General features: G+C 42.4%; 1 protein-coding gene across 1 annotated transcript in view; it reads left to right on the plus strand.

The window, feature by feature from the left end:
• Positions 1-10,723: 10,723 nt before the first annotated feature.
• The window catches only part of SPO11 (SPO11 initiator of meiotic double strand breaks), a 71,522-nt gene continuing 56,037 nt past the window's right edge, over positions 10,724-26,208 (plus strand). Inside the window, exon 1 of the mRNA XM_075276872.1 lies at positions 10,724-10,777. The gene's annotated coding sequence lies outside the window, so the exon portion shown is untranslated. The remainder of the gene's footprint in view (positions 10,778-26,208) is intronic.

Raw genomic sequence — 26,208 nt, forward strand, 5'->3', positions numbered from 1 at the left:
GGTATTGTGGTCTGTCAATGTACTGTATGCACAACGTAAAATTCAGGCAGCAGAAAAGTGACCTAACAGATATCATAACATTGAATGTTCTAGATTATTGGATGCTCATAGAAACCTATAGCAAATGCAAAGATAGAGATCTTTTATGTTTAACCTATGTTTAATGGGTTTTGTTTTGTTTTTTGAACAATACAAGTTTCAAAGTGTAAAATGTAGACAAATGGGCCTAGCAAAGCCCAACACAGCAAATGAAGTCCGGCATTGGTACAAAAGAACAGGTATGGAAATGGAGCAACAAGGGGTGCCAAAGCGTCTAAACTTGAGGATGACATAAGAACTCTGCAAAAGTGATAAGTACCCATAGGCACAGACATAAGCATATCTCCCAAATGTCCCATTTTCTGCGGGACAGTCCTGAACTCTGGGTCGTGTCCAACGGTCCTGGTCGGCGGGATGTATGTCTCGGATTCAACTCTCCGGATGTAGATCAGTTGAAAACAATTGTGTAGCAGGAGCTGTCTGTGGACAGCTCTTTCTTCACCACTGTTCTATTCTCTATGCTCCGGCCGTTGGAGCTGTAGGCATGATGTGATGACATCACTCAAATCTCGCCTGCAGCTCCCTGAACGGTCCAGAAGAGTCAGAGCAACAAGGAGAGGTGAGTTTCAGTGATTTTATTATATTAAACTTTGGAGGTGACATTAGACTGGGTAGAGATAAAGGGGAACATTAATTTGGTGGCAGATGAAGGGGGGTAATTAAACTGGAGGCAGATGAAGGGGGTCAATTAAACTGAAGCAGAAGAAGGGGGCAATTAAACTGGGGACAGATGAAGGGGCAATTAAACTGGGTGCAGATCAAGGAGGGCATTAAACTAGCAACAAATGAAGGGGGCGATTAAACTGGGGGCAGATGAAGTGGGGACATTAACCCTTTCACTGCCAAGGGTCTCTGGAAATTTTGCACCTCCAGTAGACAGAGTAATTTTCACAGTTTTGAGATGGATAAATCAAACCTAAATTGCAACCTTAAAAAATCATCCAACCCCCCATACCTATATATTTTCTTATAGTAGACCCCTGCAGTATTGTCAGAATGCCACTTGGTACTGTATACGAACAGGCACCTTCATGCAATTTTCATTTAAAGTGAATGTTTTATCAAAAAAGGCAAATATATGTACCGTATTTTTTGGACTATAAGACGCACCCAGGTTTTAGAGGAGAAAAATAGGGAAAAAATATTTTCAGGCAAAAAATGGTAAAATATTTAATATATGGGAGTTGTAGTTTTGGAACAGCTGCAAGGCCACATTGACAGGTGACCCTGCAGCTGTACGGGGATGTATAGGGCATTTTTTTTGTGGGGCCAGGTGTACTTTTTAGATATACCATTTTGGGAAATGTTTATTGCTTAGATCACCTTTTATTTAATTCAGAGGCAAAACAGAGAGAAAAACCCGGCAGTTTAGCACTTTTGATTTTGACGTTCACTGTACATAAAAATATTAGTAGACCGGGCATTTTCAGACACAGGGATACCTAATGTGTATGTTTCACAGTAATGTTATACTTTTATATGTATTCTAGGGAAAGGAGGTGAACTTTTATTTATTTTATATTATATTTTTTTTAAGTGTTTTTTTTTGTTTTTTTTTTTACTATTTTAATATCCCCCGCCTAGGGGGCTTGAACCTGCAATCGTTTGATTGCAAGTCCCATAGACGGCAATACAAGTGTATTGCCGTCTATGGGAGATTCTATACATTACTATCGCGATAGTAATATATATCTATGACAAGCCTCGGAGCCTTCATTAGGCTCCCGGCTGTCATCGGAACAGGTCGGCTCCTGCGGCCTCGCCGTGCAGGAGCCGGCCTGCATCACTAAAGGTATGGGGCCGGTGGGGGGGGCTAACTGACTGCCGGGACCTGCGGAGGAGGAGTGGATTTGCAGCATGGCCGCGCTACTGCCACCGCTGGTTTTCTTCAGCGGCAGTAGCGCGGCAATCTGCAGGCCCCGGCAGCTAAGACAGTCCCCGGCATCTGCTGTAATAGACCGGCGGATGCCGGGGAGTGTCTTAGCTGCCGGGGCCTGCAGTATTGTCACGCTCCTGCCGCTGAAGAAAACCAGCTGTGGCAGTAGTGCGGCAATCTGCAGGCCCCGGCAGCAGTGCGTCTTATAGTCCGAAAAATACGGTATATTACTTGTTAAAAGTGGAAACCAAACAATATTTTTTTTTTCTTTAACGTAGATTGTGAGCCCCATATAGGGATCACAATGTACATTTTCTTTTTCCTATCAGTATGTCTTTGTACAATGGGAGGAAATCTACACAATCATGGGGAGAACATACAAACTCCTAGCAGATGTTACTCCTGGTGGGATTTGAACGCAGGATTCCCACTCTGCAAGGATGCAGTGCTAACCACTGAGCCACCGTGTTGCCCCTACCAATCAATAATTTATATGCACCAAACCTCCTAAAAATAAGAGTTCAACATGTGCAGAGGTCATACATATCACTAAGGCCTACACCTACATGCACGTGTCTTCAGAAAGTCACTAGAACTGGAAGGGACAAAAATCTGCTTTGAAGCTGGAAATGTTAAAAAAAAGTATCATCCTATAAAATGTAGGGATTGCACACCATGAAAAGTAAGTGAACCCCTAAACCCTATATATTTTTTGAAAGTAGATAACCTTAAGATTACAAATGTCTTAATGGGTCATCGATAGCTACATCCACTTTCATGCAACTTTGTGACAAACACAAAACATTTTTTGAAAAATTGCTCAAAAACACATATTTGTACCTAAAACTCATGTTCAATTTCACATTCATATACAAAATACATTTTAAATAATAGCTTATGGTGTATACAATGTGTATATATACTATATGTACCGCAAACCGCTGCGACCTGGACAATGGTAAACATCTGGGTCACAGCGCCAATAAACTTCCTGGTTATGTTCAGGGGGTATAACATAAGAATACCCCTCTAGTAAAGCTCAGGGGGGAAGTATATTATACCTGTATGTGACAATCAGAGACAAAAGTATAGTATGCACTCTGATTGACAGGAGGGGGGAAATAGGGACTGAATCCCCTTCTCCCCCCCTCCTGGGGTCACATACAGGCTGTGCACAAAGATCAGATTGCTTCTCTGTCTCTGTGCATGCTGCAGGAGCCCTCTTCCCCCTCTCCTCTTCCTTTTACAGTTGGTAAGTTGCTTGCTTAGACAGGAGGGGGGGACACTTTGAAGCTCTATATCTTTGAACTGCATGAAGATATCGTGATGCTTTAAAATGCATTTTAAAGAGGAGAATCAGCAGCACTTGATGATAAAACTTATAGTTTTGGAGCGATTCACTGTTAAAACGCTGTTGGGAATTGAGATCTGCAGTTGGATATCAATGCCAAATAGTGTTTTCAACAGTGAATCGCTCCAAAAATATATATTCTATCATCAAGTGCTTGGTATCATTTTAAAGATGAGATTCTCCTCTTTAAAATGCATTTCAAAGCATCAAGATATCGTCATGCAGTCCAAAGATATCGGCATTATTAGGGAAGACGTAGTAAGTAAGACCTTGACTACTGTGGTGCCACCCTGGGAGGACGTAGAGCTGACATCCTCTGAGAGAAAAGGGTTAAGCTGGTGGCAGATGAAGGGGGGACATTAAGCTGGTGGCAGATGAAGGGGGGACATTAAGCTGGTGGCAGATGAAGAAGGGCAATTAAACTGGGGAAAGATAAAGGTGGGGACATTAAGCTGGTGGTAGATGGAAGGGAGAGACATTAAATTAGTGGCAGTTGAAGGAGGGCAATTAAACTAGGGGTAGATGAAGGGGGACAGTAAATTGGTGGCAGATGAAGGGGACATTAAAGTGGGAACAGATGGAGGAGAGGACAATAAATTGGGGAGGCAAATGGAGGATGACATTAAACTGGGGGCAACTGGAGGAGGACATTAAATTGTAGGAGTAGCTGGAGGGGGACATAACTGCCTCTATTTGCCCCCAGTCAGAGCTAGAGTACGAGGAGAGGGACTTCATACTGTAAGGCAAATTGGAGGGAGACATTATAATATGGGGTCATATAATGTTAGGGTGACTGTAGGAGCATTATACTGTGTAGGTACAAACAGGGCCGCCGATAGGGCAGTACTACCGCTACTGGCGTCAGGGGCCCGGCCAAATTGAAAAATTGGGGGGGGGCCCGGCCCCTGGCGCCAGCAGTCCAAGGGCTGGATTGGGGGACGGGGACCGATCGGGGCCCTGACATTTCGATCGGGCCCCCTGCAGTGCCCACTGCCCAGGTCAGAGGAGGTTGTTTAAGCCAGTGTGCCGGGTGTGCCGCGGGGAAAGTTCCCCAAATGTGTGCCAAGATTGGCACGGGAGACCTACTGTATATTGCAGGCACAGCAGCCAGTCCCCGTGTACTTGTAAATGTAGACGGAGTGTCCTTACACTGCTCTGCTAGAGCTCAGGTGTAGGACACGCCCCCTTCTCTCCCTGCCCACCAATCAGAGGTGAGCCTCTCACTGCACAGGATAAGGGCTCCCTGGACCTGCTGCTACACGTGAGGAGCTCCTGCCGTCTGCAGCCCAGAATAGGAGAGGAGGAGAGGAAGCTGAACAAAGTGAAAGTAAAAGAAAACACCAGGTTAGTAATTATTCTTATTAATGTCAGGCATTTGGGGTTATTAATTTAGTTTTAGTAACTCCATGTACCTCACATTAATAGCAATTAACCCCATCATGTCCCTCATATTAACCCCTGTGTGGCTCACATAAGAGTTAATAACATGTGTGACATATGGGGGTACTATATAATGAAGATATTTACTTAATTATTACCTCCATATGTCTCACATATCAGTGTCCCTTATGTAAAGCACACAGGGGGTTAATGTGAGGGACATGATGGGGTTCACTGCTATTAATATGAGGCACATTGAGTTGTAACCTGTAATATACATGACCAGACTTTTTATACACAACTGTGGATAAAAGTACAGACCTATACATTTCTAAGGACCCATATATACAGCCATTCTTTTTGTGGCTGTGTATCTGGGCCAAATTGAAGAGCTGAAAATTATAGAGCAGGTCCTATATCTGTCCTATACCTACCCTATATCTGTCCTATACATTCCCTATATCTGTCCTATACATTCCCTATATCTGTCCTATACAACACCTATATCTGTCCTATACGTACCCTGTATCTGTCCTATACAACACCTATATCTGTCCTATACGTACCCTGTATCTGTCCTATATATACCCTATATCTGTCTGCATTTGTGGCCCTGTCAATTAATTTTTAATGTTTATATCAGTGAAAACCACATGCGTGCCACTTGTATGCAGGAGGTGTAAGGCTGAGGCCCCACGTTGCATAAACGCAGCGTTTTTGTTGCAGATTTTGCTGCAGTTTATTTCAAACAAAGATTCAACCATTTAGAATCTATATTATTAACTATATGTATAATATGTACTGTTTTAGTGTCATTTTGTGCCATTTTGGTTGGTGGTGTGCCCCGGGATTTTTGAAGTGTAAAAAGTGTGCCGCGGCTCAAAAAAGGTTGAAAATCACTGGTTTATTGTCGCAAAATGAAGTAGTCTTAAAACAGTGGGGGGGGGGGGGCCCAGACACTTAGGCTGTATGGGGCCCCAAAATTCCTGATGGCGGCCCTGGGTACAAAGAAAAATGGGTGGCGTCAACACAGAAGTGGGCAGAGATAAATTTGCCATCTTCGCGCACATTGTGCCACACATTTTGTTGCTCTTTCTGTCCTTTGAAAGTTGGGAGTTGTGCATAAGTAGCCATTGTTTGCAGCCTCAGAGGGGAAAACAAGGAAGGGAGTAACAATTAACCTAGGGTAACAAGAAGACAAGCAAATACAAGGACATCACAGAAAGAGGAGTGAAGGAGACAAAGTAAAACAGGAAAGGAAGGAGCATGGTGGGCAGGTGGGTTGGTGGTATATACCAGAGGAGGATGTGAAGGGATCCTAGGGATGAGGAGAAAAGATTAGCAAACTCCGCAGACAGTACCAACGTACACCAGAGATTCTCGAATTTCGAAAGTCAGCAGAGTTTTCTGCCACTGAGGTCCCCATTCTCCATATGCGGAGAAGCTCCTGGAGCAATTCCATAGGCATAGGGACAACAGTGCTGCACCAATGCCTGGAGATGACGGTTCTAGTGGCCGTAAGGAAATGTCGCAGGAGGTTGCCTTTCACTTTGCAAATTTTACCAGGTATAACCGAGAGGAGAGCGCTAGCTAGTAGTCACTAACCTTGGTATAAAAGTTGAATACAAAGTTCTAAAAGGGTTTGATTGCATTACAGTCCCATCAGATATGGAATAGATCACTTCTCTCAAAACCGTGGTGAATGTGTTCTGCTTCTATGGTCACTCACTGTTTGTCCCCTCTATTGTAATGTGAAGGTTGTAATTTCATAATGTATGAACATTGTTATCCTTAAAAGTTGAATGTTAGATATAGTTGTTTATGTTTGAAACTGAAATACAAGATGGTGGCTGCACCCAGGAGAAGACCCCTATAGAAGAGCACAAGCTTGGCTGGCTGCCAGGAGACCTCCACCAGAAGACACCACCAGGAGTGGAAGTAGCTGACCATATATGGAACTGTTTAACCTTTCTTTTTGTGTGATTAAGATGTAATACACCAATCAGGAGCGAACACAGAACTTACACTGTTCTTATCTCTTTTTCTTTGTCTGCTGCTGTTTAACTTCATGGTGTCTTAAATAAACCTCGGCTGAGAGAAGAATGAATACTGACAATAAGCTGGTATTCTGGTGTCATTATCCTTACTGCCGACCCTCCACCTTATCAATTAGGACCACGAAAGTTACCCAAGTTTACTGGTCATTTGGTCATAAACACGGCCTCTGACCTTATCAGTAGCACCTATCAAATAAAGTGCAATAGGACTGCAGATTTATAGTACAGTTGGGGTCCGGTAAGTCCACTTCTATGTCGTGTTTATCACGCCATAATGTTCAGAACTTAACTCTGCTACAGGTCGAGCCCCAGACAAACCTTGCAAAAGTGACCTAAATTGGCGTTTATCAAACACTATTGCTGCTGGGAATGTAGGAAAACTGCTAAGTATAGCACTATGGAAAAGGCATACGCACCACTGAGAAAGCGCCCTTTATCTGCATCCTGCAAATAAACCATATGGAAAATAGCTGCGTACTTTGGGGTTCATATAACACTCTATGTAAACCATACTACTAAATCTCTTGAAACATCCAGGTTGACTCCACAAAAAAATGAAAAATCTCTTTCCTGAGTACTTGGGTCACACGGCTTTATTGTGACTACCAGCTATAAGCAGCAGATAAGTGGTAGTAGTAGCATATAACCGTGACTACACTGTGTTCCAAATTATTATGCAAATATTTTTTATTTTTTTTTCCATTTTCTTAAATGGTCGATGCAAATTACAGTCAGCATAATTTTGAAATCTTCAACCGCTTTCCTGCACAAACCTCCTAATGATAAATTATTTTTTCACAAATTAAAAAACCTAAATCCACTGTTTCAAATTATTATGTACAACAGATTTTCTAAAAATGTTATAGGTTGTATAGAAGTGAATATGGTCATTTGTTGAATTAGCAGTATTAAGAAGTCACATTTACTGGAATCAAAAGCTATTTCATTCAGAAACATCTTAACAGGCCAAATTACATGATAACATAGGACCCCTTCTTTGATATTACTTCACAATTCTTGCTTCGGTTGAACTTGTGAGTTTTTGGATAGTTTCTGTTTCAATTTGTTTGTAGGATATCAGAATAGTCTCCCAGAGCTACTGTTTTGCCCTGAGGATACTCCAGAGGGTCTCTCAATATGGTTGAGGTCAGGAGAGGACGGTGGCCACACCATGAGTTTCTCTCCTCTTATGCCCATAGCAGTCAATGACTCGGAGGTATTCTTTTCTAATAGGGATGGTGCAATGTCATGCATGAAGATGATTTTGCTATGGAAGGCATGGTTCTTCATTGTGTAACGTGGAAAAAATAATCATTCAGAAACTGTATACTTTTGCAGAGGTCATTTTCACACTTTCAGGGACCCTAAAGGGGCGTACCAGTTCTCTTTATGATTCCAGCTAAAAACTTGACTTGCTAATATGGCAGACTTGTTGGGACATGGTGGCCATTCACTGACCTGCCACTACTCTACCCTTCTACACCATCCAGGGTTGCACGGCACTCATCAGTAAACAAGACTGTTTTAAAGTTAGTCTTCATGTATATCTGGGCCCACTGGAATTGTTTTTGCTTATTTGATGCTTTTTGGCAGCAAAGAGATCCTTTATCTTTCCCATTTTGCTTGAAACCTGTGACCTGCATAAAAATGTGAAACATCCTTCTAAAGTAGGCCTCCTTTAATTGGGCTCATCTGATATATATATATATATATATATATATATATATATATATATATATATATATATATATATTTATTTCTAAATAGGAAGAATTATTGGTGTTTTCATAAGAATGAAACCCCTTGTAAATAAGAGGAAAAAAGAGCTAATATTACAACTGTCCTATACAAAGCCATAATAGCACAATGCACAGGTACTAAATTATACATTCATAATTATATACATTACTGTGTGCTATATTCAGTCAGATCTATAGAAACGTTCCAAAAAATCCATCTACTTTTTATCTTTTTTTTTTCCAGTTGTTCTAGTTAAAAGAGGTCACTTACCCATCCAACTTCACTTCCATACATCATTATATTAGGCTGCACCTCCCTGGTTGTTCCCAGTGAGTGTGGCTCAGTTCCTATGTTTTTCCTGTAATGCAGACGGCACCATACAAGATTATATGATAACTAGAAGATATTGCAGAGGGAGGGGATGTACATGCGTGGGCTATAGATTCAGCCTAAATGATTCAGTGGGAAGCAGAGACTAAAGCAGGACACTAAAATACATAAGTGTCCCGTGTGAATCTGCTGCTGATTCAGGGGCATAATTCACAGGCTTAAGACAACCCATTTATCTGGTCCTAATCAGCAGTGGAAAGCTGTGGCATAATTTGAAATTGTGCTGAGGGGAATGAAGAAAAATCCGAAGTGGATGTCCTCTTTTCTGCCATGTTAACTCAACCTTAGGCGCCTTGCAGATGAGCATGGACTGGCTGCGATTGAACGGCACATAATCCATGTACCGGCGGTGATTCCGCAGCCCCATTCATTCAATAAATAAGAGCCATGGAAGCACGGCTGCAAAAACGGATAGAATTAAGATCTGTCCTGAGTTTTGCGGTCTGGACTGTCGGATAAGCTTGAATAGCACACTTAACTCGCACACAGTTGCCTGCAAGGGACCTTATACCCCATGCATAGGACCCAGTGTGCATTCAATGTGAGGCCGAGTTTGCAACAGAATATTGTTGGATGACACTCAGAGTTACATCCAAGTGTATTTAGTGATGTATTTACATCTATGGGGGCTTCTAATCCATTACGATGAGACGGAGCAGGATAAGACCTGATGCTCCATATCAACATAATGGTAGCCGTTGAAGTGGGTAGGGAAAAGGGCAGAGACTATTGGGTGTTTTAACTAATGGTGGTAAAGATTAAGTACAGACACCGGTGTTTATGTTCAAGTGTGACCTCACCTTCACCCCTTCTCGCTCTTTCTCTGTGTTTCGCGCCTTTCCGGGAGTTTGGAGTGGGCGTGGGTGTAGGCGGAGTTATGTCCTTCTAAAGGTGGAGCTTTATCCATATATCTCGGGTACGTGGGAGGAGCTCTAGACCTTCTACCGACGCTTGGTGAGAGGAACTCCCTCCCACCCTTCCCGTGCGGTGTGATTGTAATTGAGCATTTGGTTGTTTTTTCTTTGGCTGTTTTTCTCTTTTCTTTCAGTTGTCACAGCGTGGTGTAAGGTCCATGCCCCGATTTAAGGATGAGTTAGCCCACATGTCCGCTGACCAGTAGCGGTCTACATCCGGGTGAAGCTATGGAGGAAGAGGCGGGGCATGGTCTTAGAGTTTTTTGTTTAAATCTCTGTTTCATATTACTGTTAATTTAATAAATTCGCTGTGGCCAATGGGGCAGATGGGGGTATTTTCCGTGACTATTCCAATAGTCTGGAAGAGATTGGAAGTCCCCTACAAGTGAATATATCACAGAATGTCACTTCTAGTGTCACCCGAGTGCATTCAATGAAAACTTGGCCACGGCACTTTGTGCTTGACTTGATCAGCCATTCTGGATGCTCTAGAGAGCTCTTTGGTCTCCTGGACCTTAGGTCATGTGGTCTCAGGGTGACTCCACCTGAGAATAATATGGCTTTCTGTTCTCTCAAAGGGTTTACCATCTCAGGCAACATATTTCTATACAATTCAATCAGCATGGACTGTACTACGCAGGTTGTCCTGGGGGTGGGACAAAAACTGTTCTCACCAGCTACTGCTGACATAAGACACACCTATATTGAAGGATATCACTGTACAGCCTTCCTGACTGTATATTTATTTTGCCTAATATTGTTTAATAGAATATTTTAATAGAATATATAGAGAAAAAGATAATATCACTGGCCCCTAGCAGCAGTGATAGTTCAGTCCTCTGACTGTCCAGGTGATGCTGTGCTGAAGCATTATGGGATTGATACCAGAGCAAAGGCAAAGAGAAGTCACATGACCTAAGTGAGGTAAAGAATCCCATAACTTTCCTCACAGAAACAACACCTGCATAAGGTAATACTGACTGAATGATATACAGTATATTGTGGGAATAATGGCAATATAAGGGGGAAAATAGTCCTCAGCACTTCTATAATAATATAAGCTGAATGACATATATGCTATATGCCACATTGTAGTTAGAAGATTGGTCCTCTATGTAAGGCCTCATACACATGACTGTAGGTGCAGGCCAAGGCTTTTCCTATGAGGGTTTATTGCCCTGTTTTGTTCTGATGATGATAAATAGGTCCTATCCTGCTCTGTGGTATTAGGGCCCCTTCACACGGAGTAAACGCGCCGCGCATTGTGGCGCGTGTACGCCGCGTTTTTTTACGGTGCGCAATTACGCCGCGTTAACGTGGCGTAATCGCGCACCGTAAAAAAACGCGGCGTACACGCGCCGTAAACGCGCCACAATGCGCGGCGCGTTTACTCCGTGTGAAGGCTCCCTAAAGGTTTTTTTTTTTTTTTTTTTTTAAGTACGGACACAAGTGGATTTTAAACTGGGAGGTTTGGGATGGGACATTTATCCCCCCAGTCTATAGGGACCTGTGGGTGGTTTAGTGTCCCAAAATCGACCTGACAGGCTCCCTTTAATGTCTGCTCCCATCTCCAACATCTAAAATTGGATGACACTCCAAAGGATTTTAACTGATCCGTTTAATGTATCCATTTAACGGATGTGTTAAAAAAAGTAAAATTAAAATCGACACATTAACATCAGATAGTGTCTGTCAATGTGTGTTATTATTTTTTCAGTTCTGCTTTCTGAGCATGAGCAACCCCCCCCCAAAAAAAAAATATAAAAATAAAAAAACCACAAAAGAATGCATGGTATAATAGATGGCTGTCCGTTACTATTAGTTATACATTATATGACATTAATGTTAAAAAGAATAACGTATACCTCACATCCATTGAATGGACCCAAAAGTCCTTTAGCTTGTGCTATCATCTGCGCCAATATAAGGGATCTGTGACGGATTCGATTAAAACAGACACTAACTGACAACAGAACAAATCTTATTGAAATCAATGGTATTTTTGGCTGGGGCCCCACATGGCGTAAACGCTGTATTTTTCCCACAGCGGAAACATTGTGGAAAAAAACATGACATTTTACAGTCAGAGCAAAGTGGATGGGATTCTAGGGAATCCCATGGCCACTTTGCGATAAAAACTGTGCTGCGGACACGCCACAATTTCCAAAACCAGTGGGGTTTTGGAAATCGCAGCATGTCAATTATACCTACAGAAACCCCAATGATTTCCCCATAGGTATAATCGAAACAGAAAGTCTACAGAGGAAACTTTCTGTCTAAAGCACTGTGGAAAGAACCACAATGTATTGCCATCACAATTTTTCCTGCAGTTCTTTTTTGCTGCAGGACGCCACATGGTGCCATAGCCATTTACAGATTTTTGACAGATCTGTTAGTGTCCGTTGTAAACATTTTCTGACGGATACTAACAGTAGTGTGAACACCTCTTTAGACACTTTTCTCTTCCTGGTGTCACCTAATAGTTGTCATGCACAAGCATAAGTTCTATAATACTGCACCAAAAATTTGTAAACTATTTTTCTCTTTTGCTTACTGAATCTCCCCCATTGTGTCTAATAATATAACTGGGAGTTCTGACGTGAGGCAGCTGTTTGAGGCCATCAGCTGGAAAAGAGGTTAATCAGAACAAATATCTCTTTCACCCTCCAGACGCTTTTATTTATCGGGGATGAAAGGGTGCGGCCAGGATCCGGAAGGTTTTCTAACAATGCTACAGATTCCATAGGAATGCATTGTCTACTCTTAGCTTTCCTGTTGATATGTCAACGGGAAACAATGCAAACAAGGACTCCTTTGTTCTGACTAAACTCTTCCTAATGATCATCTCTGTAAACAGTTCCAGGGGCTGAGCCCCAACAAGCATTTGTTTGACAACGCTTGTGACAACGGATAATAAAGGAGAAAGTTTCAGATGGCTAGAAAAAAATAATGCAACAAACACAATCTGGAGTTAAAAATACCCACATTTATATTAGAGAAACATTTAGAAATTATTGATCTGCCAGCAGAATTGTAAATGATGCAATAAATGGAAATATAAAATGCCACATGAACATCGGAGAATTTGGTACAGGTACTGCAATTACAGGGTGCTTCCAATGATGGCCAATAGTTCAAAGGTGACAATACAGCAAAGGATAGGTTTTGGCAGCTGTGCATCCAGCAAGGCTAGTAAAACTGTATTCTCCGTCCTTGCATTTTGGATTTTGCATTTGTATTAAAATAGGTGAAAAATAAATAAATATATATATATATATATATATATATATATATTAGTGGATAGTGGATCCATCCTGTGTGTATATATATATATATATATATATATATATATGCAGGATGGATCCAAGGCATCATTTAGGCTGAAGCCCCACATTATGGAAGCACAGGTTTTTGTTGCAGATTTTGCTGCGTTTTTTGAGCCAAAGCCAAGAATAGCTACAAATGGAATGGGAAATACATAGGAAGTTCTATCTTCTGCACAATCCATTCCTGGCTTTGGCTCAAAAAACAGCAGCAAAATCTGCAACAAAAAGGGGGCGCTTCTGCAACATGGGGCCTAAGCCTTACTGTGGAGATCAAAAACCATATTAGTCTGAGGCCCCATGATGCGAAAATGCAGCTAACAATGCTCTGTAAGGCTAAGGCCCCACTAAAGTTGGACTGGAATGTTTAGGGCCCACCAGTTAAATTGTTCCTAGGGGCCTACTGCCAGATCAGCCATAGAAACACAGCCCAGTTATAGGTAATAACAATGCCATGCTGCTCACCACTGCCATACTATGTGCACCACTGAAGTACTTAAACCCACCTCTACACTATATATGGCAAGCGAGCAGTGTCGCTCCAAGAATAGTTAACAATTGGCCCATGCAACTATAGTACCACAACTGCGGCTACCAAGAATATGGTGGGTGAGCAGCGCTCAGCATGGAAACAATACTGAGAGCTGCGTGTTTTGGTAAACAGTCTAAGTGATATAAGAGATTAGTGGGGATTCAACACCCAGGGCCCCTGCTGATCAACTGTTTGAAGGGACCATAGTGCTTTTGTGAGCACCATCACCGATTCACTAGTTACATACACTATAAAATTACAGCTATAAAATAAAAGGGGTGTGATGTAAATAATGAAGGGGCCCCACACAGTATAATATGCTTTACCTTAACCTCCAAACAGTATAAATATGCTCCACAGGGACTCCCACACTGTATAATGCTCCACTGTGACCCACACACAGTACAATATACTGCGCAGTGGCCTCCACACCATATAATATGCTACACAGTGGCCCCCATACAGTATAATACTCTACAGTGGCCTTCAGACAGTAAAAATGCTGCACAGTGCCTCCCACACAGTATAATATGCCTCATAGTCACCCCCCCCCCAAAGTATAATGAGCTTTAATGGCCGCCAGACAGTATAATGTGTGTCACAGTGCCCAAGCACAGTATAATGTGCTTCGCAGTGGCTCCCACTCAGAATATGCTCCACAGAGGCCCCACACAGTATAATATGCTCCCCATAGTGGACCCAAATAGTATAAAATGCTCCCTAGAGTTCCCCTTAAGCTGCTGCAGGAGAACGCTGTGATAATCAATGAATATTAAGTTAGGTTAGGTTCAGCCTCCCAATTATTTTTGGTTGCCTCAGATCCCAGAGTATAATAATCAGAGGCCCAGGCAAAGTGATGGAAAACAACAAACACTTGTACTCACCATTCCTCACCTCTCATTGGGCATCCTCTTTTCATCCAGCTGTCTTCACCATAGTCTTCGGTCCTCTTCTGCAGGGAGACTGAGGTCATGCTCCCCAAACATCACTGCTGGGGCCTGTGATTGGGCTTCATTAGTCACATGGGGCACACTGAAATCACTACACCATTGCACCCCATGTGACTGCTGGGGCCCAAGCATAGGCTACAGCAGTGACATCTGGAGTGTGTGACTTAAGTAACAGGCTGGAAGAGCCCCGAGAAAGATGCCGGGAGCCATTGGAGTCCCAGGATAGGTGAATCAGTATTTGTTATATTTAATCACCTCCCATGGTCCTCCGATTATTATACTCTGGGGTCTGAGGCAACCCTAGTGTATAATAATAGCATCATTGGAAAGGGGCCGACATAATTCCGGGTCCCTTTCCATTAACAATATTTTGGATGAATACACAAAGGTGACGTGGGAGAAGAGGTGGTCCAGAGAAGAAGATGGAGGTGTCGCTGGAGAGTTTTCGAACAGCATATGGGACACCCCACATCCTGTTTGAGCGCATGGAACGCCCCCAGCACTATCTGAAAACTCATTTACATATGGAAGAAATAAGATATTTCCCAGGAACGGCAGCACAGATCAGAATAATAAAGGCTATTCCTATGTGTGCTTAGTTAAAAAAGGGAATTCTAATGATAGAAGCCCTTTAAAAGCTTGACAAAGGCGGCCAGTCAAAAATTATTTCTTACAGATTTTTCTCTGTAAATCTTTTCATTCTTGTGTCTATTTTACAACATGGCCATATTGTTATTGTATGTTCTTCATTGACTGACATCTTTATAGCACCCAAGCCCGAGAAACTGAGCTGTACTGTGTTCACTTATAACATGTTATTTGACATGTTTACCACAGGGCTACATGTTTTTCTTTTTATGACTTGAGACATGCCGGACCTTGTAACAAGTGATTTAATCTTGTATTCTCAGAAGGAGTTTACAGATCCTGAGAATGGTTGCCTTGTTAAAGCAGTCCTGGTGATTTAATGGCCGATCCAAGGGCCAAGCACCTCGAGGCAATGACCCGTTACGCTTCTTCTAACCTCTAGCTTCACGTCCACTAGTGTTTAATAGACTGGTACTCTGTCAAGTATGGTTGCTCATCCATGCAACATTTTCCCTGGATAGTTTTTATGGGTTTTTTTTTTCTCTAATTCTGGGTATGTTATGCACTTACACTTCTTTTTTATGCTTTTCTCACGAGTTTTAACCTCCCTAACCTGAGGGTCATTTTTTTATTATAGCTATATATGTACACAGTTGACTGTTACTGGTTTATTAGACAAGATGGAAAGATTAACTGTGTACTTTGCTACATGTGTTTCCTGCCCATTGATTCTCAGTTGGAAAGATAAAATTGTCTTTTTTCCCCATGACTAGTTATATTAAAGGGATTTTCAAATCAAAGTTTTCATATGGTTCAGGTTTTCAAGATCTCTGCTTGCTGCCATTAAAGGGAGTCTATCAGCAGGAAAATTGGTATCAAACTAATGACAGTATCTTGTAGGGCAACTTCTACTGTAAGGGAATTGCTAGAGGAGCAATTTCGCAGAGCTGCTTGTGAACTCTGGGGAAAGGGGCGCAACCAGACAGTGAGCCCTAAGCTGAACCCACCGCTGCCCCTACCTGCTTGCTTCACTGCCCTAGGCGGCAGATAACAACTGTTCGACAAGACCTTCCTAGATAGATGTGATGACACAGAACGCAGAAAGACAAATAACAACAAAGGGAGGTCAGCTAGCCAAGGGTCCAGTAACAGTCAAGCAATGCAGTACAAAATTGTAATCCAAGATAATAGTCACAAGGGAAGCCAAGGGTCAGAGATCAGTAATACAATAGTAGCAGAATGAGGAGCTTAACAGGGACAAAGTCTAAGGACACAGTCACACAGCCAGCCTATGTGGGTTGATGGCCTGTACATAGGAAGCCCAAGACCCAACCTAGGCTTTTTTGGAAGACAGCCTGTCAATCACACAGGCAAGGCTAGAAATAACCATTTGATGTAAGTACAGGGAGAAACAAGGTGCAGGAGATGGGTGTGGTGGCAATTCAATTACAGAGATAGAGCAGTGTTCACACAGTGCAACTAAAATCACTAAGCAAAGCATCAAACTGAACACGCCTCCTGCGCCACAGTGTGCGAGCGGACAGTGGTGCAGAGACCCGAACAGGCAGAAACGTTACATCTACACTTTCCAAAGATACCTTTTTTATTCTACATTTCAGCTCCATTTTCATGAAAATCAGTGTTTTATTCTTATGCTAGGTTCACACTAATGTTTAGGTTTCTGACCTAGATCTGCATGTCCTTCTGTAATGGCATAAAAACTGGTTACACGTGCAAACCTGTGGACCCCATAGCCTGTAATATAGTCTGCCCTAATTTTAGTATAAAACTGGTAGAGAGAAAAGTCCTCCTTTCAGGACTTCTCTCTGCAGCTATTTTAGGCGGAGTCTTCTACGGAGACTCCAAACCTAATGTGAATCCAGCTTTATGCAAGTTATGTGAAAAGGGCTTTAGGTGCGCTTCTTCTCTTGCTAGGGCTTCACTCTTTGCTCTAGATAATCGCCCATAACTGCCGTTTATCTCCGCACCGCATTGCTTGAATGACATCTTCCACTTTGTCACACTTTATCTGCAGTTAGGAGTGTTTATCTGGAGCGGAGAGCAAAACCCTGGCAATAAAGAAACGTCCCTAAAGACCTTTTCAGCTAATTTCCATAAGAATAAAACACTGGTTTTCATGAAAATGAAGCTACAATGCTTAATAAGAAAAGCATCTTTAGAAAGTGTAGAAGCAACCCTACAATGTACTGTCATTAGTTTGATACCAATTTTCCTGTTGACAGACTCCCTTTAAATGGAATCATTCATTGTGTACTTTAAATTGTGGATAACCTGTCACTGAGTGATTGCTACAATATATCAGTCTAGCTATTTTACTATGAGCTAAATACCAGGGCTGGGCAACTTTAACCATAGGGCCAACGGTACACCTGCACCGGACCCTATGGTAACAGGGACCCCCTTTGGACAGTGGGACAGTCCTGCATTTGCTGTCCTGAGCAGTGGGTCCGGGCTGCCCCAACTCCAACTCACTGATGACCTCTGAACCCCAATGACTTGAAGACAGTGGTGAAGTAGGGAGCCATTTTACTATACAGTTTTAACCCCTTTAATGCCACAGTCATATTTCTTATATTTGTTCTGCTTATTTAATGTCCCCATGGCCATAAACCAACCCTGTTGCTATAATTTAGTTTCCCAAAATTTATACACACCTTATGATGAAAGGGGGAAATGGCAGTTTTTCGAGGAATACATCAATTCAATGTTCAATATGTTGTGGCCTGCTTTTATCAGAGACAAATGTTCCAAATGCTGTTTTTAAACAGTTTTTGGAGTGTGCATCTGCTGACAACAAGCAAGGCACAACATATTGGTCACTGAAATGACGTATTTTGCATAATAAGCTGCGCATTCATTTCTGGAAATGAAATCAATGCAACAATCAAGAGTTAAAAATGTTCATATTGCTAATTGATAAATGTATTGAGTGTAGTTTCCAAAGTGGGGTCACATGTCTGCGGTTTGCACTTTACTGACAATTCAGCAGCTCTGCAAAAGTGGCATAACATATAAAAACCAAACTGTGCTCCAAAAACCAAAATAGCACTTTGTGTCTTCTATGCCCTCCTGTGCCCATACAGCAGTTTATACCCACATATGACATTAAGTTCGTTATCCTGGGTACAACAGTGTCATACATATGGGCATAAACTGACATTTGGGCACACAGCAGGGCACATTTGTGAATGTGGTTTTAGAGTGCAGATTTAGATTGATGGGTTTTAGACACGTTTGCGGATACCCTAAAATTGCCCCTACAAGATGGGGTGACTTCTTGGGGATTTCCAATTTACTGGTACCTCCAGAGCGCAGCAAAAACAACATGGCATAACAAAATGATAATACCCCTCCAGATATTCCTTGAGGGGTTTGGTTTCCAAAATGAGGTCACTTTTGAAGGGCAGGGGTTCCATTGTAATAGTACTTTAAGGGCTTCTGCAAATGTGATATGGCACCCGAAAACAATTTCAGCAAAATCTGTCCTCCAAAAGCCAAAGAGCTCCTACCCCATGTACCCATACAGCAGTTAATGACCACATATCAGGTATTGCTGTGTTTCACCTGAAAACTATGACAGCAAAATCTGCTTTTGAGACACCCAGTGTCGCTCCTTCCCTTCCACGTGCTGCTGTCTGCCCAAACATCAGTTTATATCCACATGTGGGGGATTTCTATTCTTGGGAGAAGTTGTGCAACAAACTGTGAGGTGCATGCTCTCCTTTAACCCCTTATGAATATGTTAATTTTAGGGATAAATAAATGTAATATTGAAAAAAAATGAAATGTCTACATTTAAACCTCAATATTGTTTAATTTCCTGTGAAATGGTTAAAGGGTTAGGGCTCGTTCACATCTGCGTTGCCCTCTCCGTACTGCAGGTTTCCGTTTCCTGCCTAAAACAGAGGCAGGAGACGGAAACCTGCAGGAGTCTTTCTCACCCATTCATTTGAATGGGTGAGAGAGATGTCCGGCCGTGAGCGGCGGTGAGCGTTTTGCGCTCTCCGCCGCGAAACCGGGTTTTATAATCCGGACACAGAGTCGGACATGCAGTACTCTGTGTCCGGATAAAAAAATCCGGTTTTGCGGCGGAGAGCATAAAACGCTCACCGCCGCTCACGGCCGGACCCGGTCTGTGCTTTCCGTCTTCTGGCATGCAGAAGACGGAAAGCACAGAACGGAAAGAAGAATGCAGGTGTGAACCTAGCGTTATACTTCCTATAGGCTGTTTTGAAATATTTGAGGGGTGCAGTTTTGAAAATGGGGTGACTTATGGGGGTTTCTAATATATAGGCCTTTAAAATACCCTTCAGAACTGAAGTGATCCCTAGCAACAAATGGGTTAGGGGAATTTTATTGTAACTCTGGAAAATCGCTGTTATACTTGTAAGCCTTAGAGATGAGCGAACACTAAAATGTTCGAGGTTCGAAATTCGATTCGAACAGCCGCTCACTGTTCGAGTGTTCGAATGGGTTTCGAACCCCATTATAGTCTATGGGGAACATAAACTCGTTAAGGGGGAAACCCAAATTCGTGTCTGGAGGGTCACCAAGTCCACTATGACACCCCAGGAAATGATACCAACACCCTGGAATGACACTGGGACAGCAGGGGAAGCATGTCTGGGGGCATAAAAGTCACTTTATTTCATGGAAATCCCTGTCAGTTTGCGATTTTCGCAAGCTAACTTTTCCCCATAGAAATGCATTGGCCAGTGCTGATTGGCCAGAGTACGGAACTCGACCAATCAGCGCTGGCTCTGCTGGAGGAGGCGGAGTCTAAGATCGCTCCACACCAGTCTCCATTCAGGTCCGACCTTAGACTCCGCCTCCTCCGGCAGAGCCAGCGCTGATTGGCCGAAGGCTGGCCAATGCATTCCTATGCGAATGCAGAGACTTAGCAGTGCTGAGTCAGTTTTGCTCAACTACACATCTGATGCACACTCGGCACTGCTACATCAGATGTAGCAATCTGATGTAGCAGAGCCGAGGGTGCACTAGAACCCCTGTGCAAACTCAGTTCACGCTAATAGAATGCATTGGCCAGCGCTGATTGGCCAATGCATTCTATTAGCCCGATGAAGTAGAGCTGAATGTGTGTGTTAAGCACACACATTCAGCACTGCTTCATCACGCCAATACAATGCATTAGCCAGTGCTGATTGGCCAGAGTACGGAATTCGGCCAATCAGCGCTGGCTCTGCTGGAGGAGGCGGAGTCTAAGGTCGGACCTGAATGGAGACTGGTGTGGAGCGATCTTAGACTCCGCCTCCTCCAGCAGAGCCAGCGCTGATTGGCCGAATTCCGTACTCTGGCCAATCAGCGCTGGCCAATGCATTCTATTAGCCCGATGAAGTAGAGCTGAATGTGTGTGCTAAGCACACACATTCAGCACTGCTTCATCACGCCAATACAATGCATTAGCCAGTGCTGATTGGCCAGAGTACGGAATTCGGCCAATCAGCGCTGGCTCTGCTGGAGGAGGCGGAGTCTAAGGTCGGACCTGAATGGAGACTGGTGTGGAGCGATCTTAGACTCCGCCTCCTCCAGCAGAGCCAGCGCTGATTGGCCGAATTCCGTACTCTGGCCAATCAGCGCTGGCCAATGCATTCTATTAGCCCGATGAAGTAGAGCTGAATGTGTGTGCTTAGCACACACATTCAGCTCTACTTCATCGGGCTAATAGAATGCATTGGCCAATCAGCGCTGGCCAATGCATTCTATTAGCTTGAAGCAGAGTGTGCACAAGGGTTCAAGCGCACCCTCGGCTCTGATGTAGCAGAGCCGAGGGTGCACAAGGGTTCAAGTGCACCCTCGGCTCTCCTACATCAGAGCCGAGGGTGCGCTTGAACCCTTGTGCAGCCTCAGCTCTGCTACATCAGAGCCGAGGGTGCGCTTGAACCCTTGTGCACACTCTGCTTCATCAAGCTAATAGAATGCATTGGCCAGCACTGATTGGCCAGAGTACGGAATTCGGCCAATCAGCGCTGGCCAATGCATCCCTATGGGAAAAAGTTTATCTCACAAAAATCACAATTACACACCCGATAGAGCCCCAAAAAGTTATTTTTAATAACATTCCCCCCTAAATAAAGGTTATCCCTAGCTATCCCTGCCTGTACAGCTATCCCTGTCTCATAGTCACAAAGTTCACATTCTCATATGACCCGGATTTGAAATCCACTATTCGTCTAAAATGGAGGTCACCTGATTTCGGCAGCCAATGACTTTTTCCAATTTTTTTCAATGCCCCCAGTGTCGTAGTTCCTGTCTCACCTCCCCTGCGCTGTTATTGGTGCAAAAAAGGCGCCAGGGAAGGTGGGAGGGGAATCGAATTTTGGCGCACTTTACCACGCGGTGTTCGATTCGATTCGAACATGGCGAACACCCTGATATCCGATCGAACATGTGTTCGATAGAACACTGTTCGCTCATCTCTAGTAAGCCTTTTAACGTCCAAAATAAATTAAAGGACAATTAAAAGATGATGCCAATATAAAGCAGAGATATGGTAGATGGTACAGTGGAGGAAATAATTATTTGATTTTGTAAGTTTGCCCACTGACAAAGACATGAACAGTCTATAATTTTAAGGGTAGATTAATTTTAACAGTGAGAGACAGAATATCAAAAATAAAATCCAGAAAATCACATTGTGTACATTTTATAAATGTATTTGCATTTTGCATAGAGAAATAAGTATTTGATCCTTCTGGCAACAAAGACTTAAAGTGGTTGTCCCATGAAAAGCATCTTATTTATACTGCTAGTTTATGTGGATTTAAGACTTTCCTAAATACATTGCTTTATCAAAACTGCTTTATTTGGCGGCTATCTTAATTTATTCACTTCATTGTTGACACTGCGTTTCTATGGCCACTGGGCATATCTGCTCATTTCCCAAGTGATGTAGCTCCCTGCTCTCAGGGGGGGAGGGGCTGACAAGCAACAGAGCTCCTCAGATAGGGGAGGGGGGAGTTGAGAGCTACGGGATTACTGTGCTGTCTATCTTCAGCTTTTCCACTTATCAGCCAGTTTAATTAAATTTGGCTGATAAGGGCTGAGATAGGGTGTCCGTTATCTCTATATGTAATGCAAGCTGACTCAAATCCAGCTCTGCTACATCAGTTTCCACATCCGCTTTATACTATGGTAATGCATTTACAACCAATCCCTCATTACTGACTGCAAACATTGCAGATAGCAGAGCAAGTGAAACCCCGCCCATCAATGTGCCGAGAAATCCAGGAAGTGAATAGAGCACAGAGCCCTGCAGGCTGCAGAACAAGAGTTATGGGAATACCCCTTTAATACTTGGTGGCAAAACCCTTGTTGGTAAGCACTGCAGTCAGACGTTTTTTACAGTTGATGAGGTTTTCGCATATGTCCATAATGTTTCCACCTCCATACTTGGCTATGGGGACGGTGTTCTTTGTGTCATAGGCTGCATTTCTCTTCCTTCAAACACGGTGAGTTGAGTTAATACCAAAGAGCCAAATTTTTGTCTCATCTGACCAATCTGGATGATTCTGAGAGTGATTAGAAGAAGGTGCTGTGGTCAGACGAAACAAAAATTGAGCTCTTTGGCATTAACTCAACTCGCTGTGTTTGGAGGAAGAAAAATGCCGCCTATGACACAAAGAACCCCATCCTTACTGTCAAGTATGGAGATGGAAACATTATGTTTTGGGGGTCTGACTGCTGTGCACGCCAACAAGGGTTTTGCCACCAAGTATTAAGTCTTGTTTGCCAGAGGGATCAAATACTTATCTCTCTATGCAAATAAAATGTATAAAATTTATACAATGTGATTTTCTGGATTTTATTTTTGATATTCTATCTCTCACTGTTACAATTAACCTACCCTTTAAATTATAGACTGTTCATGTCTATGTCAGTGGGCAAACTTACAAAATCAGCAAGGGATCAAATAATTATTTCCCTCACTGTATTTATTCATTTATTTGGGTGGTATGAAAATTGCATTGTTTTCCAAATTCCCATCAAATTTCTTTTTTTTTTTTTAGAAGTAAATACAAAAATATTGATCAATGCTTACCACTGACATAAAGTACAAAGTCACGAAAAAACAATCTCAAAATCAGTGGTGTTTTATAGCATCTCAAAGTTATTGCCATAAAGTGACACGTCAGTTCAAAAAAATGGAGGCCTGGTCCTTAAGGAACTATTCGGCTGTGTCCCCAAGAGTTCAAGCATAACTTTCGCCCAATAGCTGTCCATAACCATCAGTAACAGGTTTCTGTAGTAATAACGAAATGACTTTGATAAAATATTTTTAGTGCGCATGGATGTGAGCTGCTCCCCAATCCTCCACACAGCTAGCAGTCTTTTCTGTTTCTGCTGTTTGAGTTTAAATTTCTATTCTTGTTCCTAAAGGAAACATATCAGCTGTGCCCTGGTAACCATCCTTACATTCTGAACGTCCAGTGAACTGCTGATGGTCACAGTGCTAAGACGTTAATGGAGCAGAGTTGTGTTTTATAAACACTTCAGAGCTTTCCCCGTGAGACACGTTGCCTGGAGCAGTTAGCATATTGTCAGCATTAAGTGTTCCTTGCTTTGGACTCACAAATAGGATTTGAGTGAGGTCAATTAGAAAGACCTTGAAAAAATTAAGTTGCTTTTCCATTTTTTTTTCCTGGCTTTAGCTTCTAGAAGCCCTTAACAGGAAGCAGTATGCAATGTAAAATTCATAGAAAAGACTTTAGGAATCAGTTTCTTATGAATCCGAGGATCTCATTGACTTTTCATTGGGCACAGTATGAAAATAATTACTATAGTACTGTCAGTTGTGTACTGTAATATACCTTCTATAACACTGCTCCTTGCATACAAGATTATAACTACTATAGTACTGCCCCCTATGTTCATAACTGTTATAATCCTGCCTCCTGTGTTCAGGAAGTAACCACTGTAACACCTACCCTTTGTACAACCATATACAGTGTTGGCCAAAAGTATTGGCACCCCTGCAATTCTGTCAGATAATACTCATTTTCTTCCAGAAAATGATCACAATCACAAATTCTTTGGTAATATTATCGTCATTTAATTTGTCTTCAATGGAATACCACAAAAAGAATTGTCAAAAAGCCAAATTGGATATAATTCCACAGCAAACATAAAAAAGGGGGTGGACAAAAGTATTAGCCCTGTTTGAAAAATCATGTGATGCTTCTCCAATTTGTGTAATTAACAGCACCTGTTATTTACCTGAGGCACCTAACTGGTGGTGGCAATAACTAAATCACACTTGCAGCCAGTTGAAATGGATTATAGTTGACTCAACCTCTGTCCTGTGTCCTTGTGTGTACCACATTGACCATGGAGAAAAGAAAGAAGACCAAAGAACTGTCTGAGGACTTGAGAAACAAAATTGTGAGGAAGCATGAGCAATCTCAAGGCTACAAGTCCATCTCCAAAGATTTGAATGTTCCTGTGTCTACCGTGCGCAGTGTCATCAAGAAGTTTAAAGCCCATGGCACTGTGGCTAACCTCCCTAGATGTGGACGGAAGAGAAAAATTGACGAGAGATTTCAACACAAGATTGTGCGGATGGTGGATAAAGAACCTCGACTAACATCCAAACAAGTTCAAGCTGCCCTGCAATCCGAGGGTACAACAGTGTCAACCCGTACTATCCGTCGGCATCTGAATGAAAAGGGACTGTATGGTAGGATACCCAGGAAGACCCCACTTCTTACCCAGAGACATAAAAAAGCCAGGCTGGAGTTTGCCAAAACTTACCTGAGAAAGCCAAAAACATTTTGGAAGAATGTTCTCTGGTCAGATGAGACAAAAGTAGAGCTTTTTGGGAAAAGGCATCAACATAGGGTTTACAGGGAAAAAAAAGAGGCCTTCAAAGAAAAGAACATGTTCCCTACAGTCAAACATGGCGGAGGTTCCCTGATGTTTTGGGGTTGCTTTGCTGCCTCTGGCACTGGAGTGCTTGACCGTGTGCATGGCATTATGAAGTCTGAAGACTACCAACAAATTTTGCAGCATAATGTAGGGCCCAGTGTGAGAAAGCTGGGTCTCCCTCAGAGGTCATGGGTCTTCCAGCAGGACAATGACCCAAAACACACTTCAAAAAGCACTAGAAAATGGTTTGAGAGAAAGCACTGGAGACTTCTAAAGTGGCCAGCAATGAGTCCAGACCTGAATCCCATAGAACACCTGTGGAGAGATCTCAAAATGGCAGTTTGGAGAAGGCCCCCTTCACATCTCAGGGACCTGGAGCAGTTTGCCAAAGAAGAATGGCCTAAAATTCCAGCAGAGCATTGTAAGAAACTCATTGATGGTTACCAGAAGCGGTTGTTCACAGTTATTTTGTCTAAAGGTTGTGCTACCAAGTATTAGGCTGAGGGTGCCAATACTTTTGTCAGGCCCATTTTTGGAGTTTTGTGTAAAATCATGAATGATTTGACTTTTTTTCATTCTCTTTTGTGTTTTTGCATTGCAAGCAAAATAAATGAAGATAATAATACCAAAGAGTTTGTGATTGCAATCATTTGCAATCATAATGAGTATTATCTGACAGAATTGCATGGGTGCCAATACTTTTGGCCAACACTGTAGCTACTATAATATTGTGCACTATGCATTGGAATTAAACTACTAGAAAACTATTTATGTAAAAAAAAAATAATACTGTAATATTACTGCTCTACAAAATCTAAATGTTATAATGCTGCTTCTGTGTAGATATATAACTACTATAATACTACCTTTCATGGACAAGAATAACTACTGTAATAATGCCACCTATTTACAAGAATAGAACTACCATAACACTAATACGTTTAAGTTCAAATAAAGTCTTTTGCATGTGGATTTTTCATGCAGAATCTGCTTTCATTCCTTCTGTCATCTAACGCAGTATAATATGAACTGTACATGTGCAATCCATATTATACTATACGGGGACCACCATGTAGCATATTTTACTGTGCATGGGCCACTGTGA

Source organism: Leptodactylus fuscus, chromosome 6 (genome assembly GCF_031893055.1).
Source record: "Leptodactylus fuscus isolate aLepFus1 chromosome 6, aLepFus1.hap2, whole genome shotgun sequence".
NCBI lineage: Eukaryota > Metazoa > Chordata > Amphibia > Anura > Leptodactylidae > Leptodactylus > Leptodactylus fuscus.